Here is a 4,239-nt window from a genome sequence, read left to right on the forward strand (position 1 = left end):
GAGCGCGTCTAAAGTGTTACTGACTGAGTTTAGGAGTTTCTATGAGCGGGAGTGACTGAAGGAGGGAGGGAGGAGGAAGAACAGGAGGAGGAGGAGGAGGACGGGAGTAGAAAGAATAGGCAAACAACACGGGACATAGTATCCGAGCGACCCAACTGAATTTCACAAATTGTACATGACCTTTTTTTGACTTTTCCTTCCACCGATGACATGAGAACTACAAATTGGCCATCATTATCACATTATTATTTAAGGAATATTAAAGAGAGTTTACACCTTTTTTGTTTTACTTTATGCCTGCAGATATTAAACATTTAAAACATCCTTTCATATGCTGTTGGCTTCTCACTTGCACAAACAGAGCATTAATATTAGGCTGCGACCTGTTGCTGTTGTGCGCCATCGTGTGTGTTGTGGCGCAATTGCAACAGACAATATGGTTCTGATTTCACAGTATTACCGCATAGTATAATCTGAATGTGCTACATATAAATCTGAGTGGATTGGCAGGAAATCATTGCCCTTCCAGCTACATTCCCAAAAAAGCCTATTTGTGGGTCCAGTCATGTTTTTTCTTTACAATCCACATCGTTGCTGATGCGGTAGCTTATACATTGTCTGTTTTGCAGTGACATTTGAAATGCCTCTAAAAACATTGAGTAGGAAGGGGATCTTGAAGGATTTATAGTTTATAATACTACAATAAGAGTGTGTGTTGTGCAACACGTTGTGGCAGTGTTATTTCATGCATCGCTGAGAATTTCAGATTGTGAAATACTGTGCGTGACAAAATGTTCTTATGAAATTATATAATAACCATCTGTCATTATCTAAAACATACGGCTCACATTAACTACCCAGGAAACTCTAAATTGGATGCTGACAATGGATCTCACTGTAAATGACTAAACAGGCTGTAATGTAATGTGTGATGAAGGTTGTATGGATAGTGCGCCACCCTATGGCTCTCCTGTGCCAGTATTTCAACTATTTGGCCACTAAGGGGCGTGATTGCCATGGTTACCAACATACCATCACTGCTGGTGATATAGCAATACTGTTGATGGTTTTGGAAGTATCATCCTTCAAATGTGTTGTTATATTAAACTGAAGTACAAATTATACACTTGCCACATGTGGTCAATCATTCTATTCTATGATTGCAGTCCAAAACAGATGCCAAAATAGCTTCATTGTTTCCTTCTTCATCTGTCTGATATGTTGCAGAGTAACTGTGAGGCATCCAGTTGTTATAGAAACAGAAATGAAATGTGCTTAGTAGTACAGCATCAAGCTTTTTAGGCAGACAGCAGGCTAACAAGTTGTTTGAGATAGGAGGATCAGCTGAGGAAACAAATGTCATCCACAGCACAAACATATATGACAGACACAGTGACACAGACAAAAGGTATACTGTATGTTGTATAAATATATGTAGTGGGGAGGGTTAATAAAACATAGCCGATGAAATGATTTTTTAATGTGCATCATCATTAATTTATTCTGTGATTTGTTTCACTGGTAAATACATTACAAATATGATCTTCCTCCTTCTTGATGTATAAAACATTACCAAAATAATCCCTCACAAATCAGCAGCAATATTAATGTATGAACTGCTTGCAGCATTAACACCAATGCATTTATCAAGAAAATCCAATTCAACCATCATTATCATAATTACCATTATGATAATTCAAATGACCATTATTATCACTATTACAGTATCATCAAATTCTTTTCCTATCAGTCCCGTCATCCGCTGTCGTTTTTATCAACCTTTCATTGAAAGTTTCCTGATTTTTTCTTTTATCTGCTGGTTTCAAAACCTCACATTAAAAGACAGTTACAGCCTGAACAGGATTGTTTAAATCTGCTCAAAGATTACTGGAGAGAATCAAAGGGATCTGATTTATTTTTGTAACCAACAAATTCTACCGAAAGCTTCTTCTTGCAAATGAATTTTCTCTGTTGCTATCAAGGTGTCATCATGTTTTACCTGATTGTAAAACTGCTATTCTAAATTGTTCCCTTTGTAATTCAACTACTACACATTTAGGTCTCTGGTGTTTTTTTATAGCCCACATATTCATTTTTGCCATACATTGCGTTATTTATTTGTTTGTTTGTATGTTACTGTGTTTTATGTACAACAGGCTGCTCCAAATTGCCCCTAGTGGGATTAATACAGTTGTTTGTATTGTATTGTATATCATTTACCACAACATTTTAAAGCTCCAGTATTCATCAAGCCAGAGACATGTGTGATGCCGGTGGTATGACAATGCTCATTATGTTCTATAGAGGAAGTGCAGCAGCCTATCCTGTTGTATTGTTTTCAAAGAGCTATATGTTTCCTCAGGTTGTTTGGTTTAAAAATTGCCATCAGACAAGATAGTCAACTCCGACTGGAAGGCTGAGAATTAACCCCCCTGGGACAGCGAGCATCCGCCCTGATGAGGAGACATGAATCCCTCAACTTTTCTGTCACAGACCTTAGGAGTAGAACAAAAAAAAGGAAAAGGAGGACAAAAGGTAGAGGATGTAAGGAGCAATGGTGGGTTTCTTCTTGTTTGGATTTTCAGAACAAGAAAACTTTAAATCCTTGCTACAGGGGAGGCAGTGTGTAAGCTCCTACAGACTGAGTTTATCCTTCCAGGTTCTCCAGATACTGTATCTTCATCTGTCTTCATTCTTCTACGAGGCAAGGCATGAGCATTAGGTTTGTCTGCCCCTGCCAGCTTTTACTTGTCTGAACAAAATCCATTTAAAAACAATTTAGAGCAGTTCAAGTCAAGTACAAGGAAGTGAAAATGACAACCTGACATCTCAATGGTACATCAGTGAAAACTAAACAGATTAGATTGATATAAATAGACAAGAAACCAAGATTCCCATAGGGGAATAATTAATAATTACTGGCTGTATTTTGTGTTTTGAACTTATTTATACTTAAGAACCAAAATGTCTTCATCAAACAGGTAAGTGTGGAGTGTAGTGAGAAGGGGATGTATTGACTTATGGGCTTCATATGGTATCATTGTCTGCACTGTCACAGATTGGATTTTTAGTTAGTGCAAACTTTTGCTGACAGGATGAGATTCTCTGAAAGCCATGAAACTTATTCTCACAGAGTTAAACCTTAGTGGCCAGGGCGGATGAACCAGTTTATCTGGTGATGTGGTATTTCTAGAGAAAGCCACAAAGAGAAGGAAGCGCAAACTGCTTGCATTGCACTGTGATCCATGGCATTCCTCATGCTAATCCAGTACAGCTTTTGGTTGTACAGAGGAATTTAGTGTACATATCCAAGGGGCTATAGTTTATTTTCAAAGCCAAGTTGAGTCATCTCAGCTATTGACTCCAGGTAGACAAACAAGCTGCCCTGCTGACCTTCCATGAATAAACCTTAATGAAAATGCAGTCCAATGTTCCCTGAAGGTTGGTTTCCTTCCAAAAAGAGCTCTGCTTCACTCCTGATTCAGATCCTTATTGAAAGAAAAATACACAAGTAAATGCTAGACATTTACAAAAAAAAAAATCTCTCGTTTCACCTGCAGGTTTTAACCTGAAATGTTTGCTGCTGTTGTGTGCATTTACATTAAACTGTTACACACTCTGCTGTAAAGATGTCTCTGCAGTGGTTTGCTGTAAATCTAAAGTTTTTGTTTTTTGTTAAATTTTAGACACAAGGAAAGTCAGTAGAAAGTTAAAAATACTTTCAGTTAAGCTTACTTGGTTTCAGTGACAAGTACAGTAAACATGAGTGAAGACACAGTACTCAGTGTAAACAGGTACATTGGTTTCAGTCCAAGTGGGATGTTTCACTTGTTTTGGGAATGTAAAAGGGTAGTTTCACTCAAATTACACATATAACCTCTGGTGGTATTTTATAATCTGAATAGCCTACTTTGAACAGATTTCATCAGGAGTATTTATTTTTAATTTAAAAAATAGTTCCAATGACGACAGACAAAATGTATTTTTTTCAATACTATGAGCACCACAAATCAAATAGCAATTAATCTCAGAGATGGATCTAAAAAACTTGAACAAATTAAACTGCAACTATTTGCATGGTTACATATCTGAACACTTAAAGACTGAACTGTCTTTCCTCCTAGAGACTAAAAAAAGGTGAGCAAAATGCATCGGCAAAGCTCTTGATAAAGGCATGTATCTAATCAGGACAATATCTGACCTGAACTGTGGCCAGATATGGTGCTGGACTGCCTTGTG

Source organism: Scomber japonicus, chromosome 6, assembly GCF_027409825.1.
Source record: "Scomber japonicus isolate fScoJap1 chromosome 6, fScoJap1.pri, whole genome shotgun sequence".
In the NCBI taxonomy this organism is placed as follows: domain Eukaryota; kingdom Metazoa; phylum Chordata; class Actinopteri; order Scombriformes; family Scombridae; genus Scomber; species Scomber japonicus.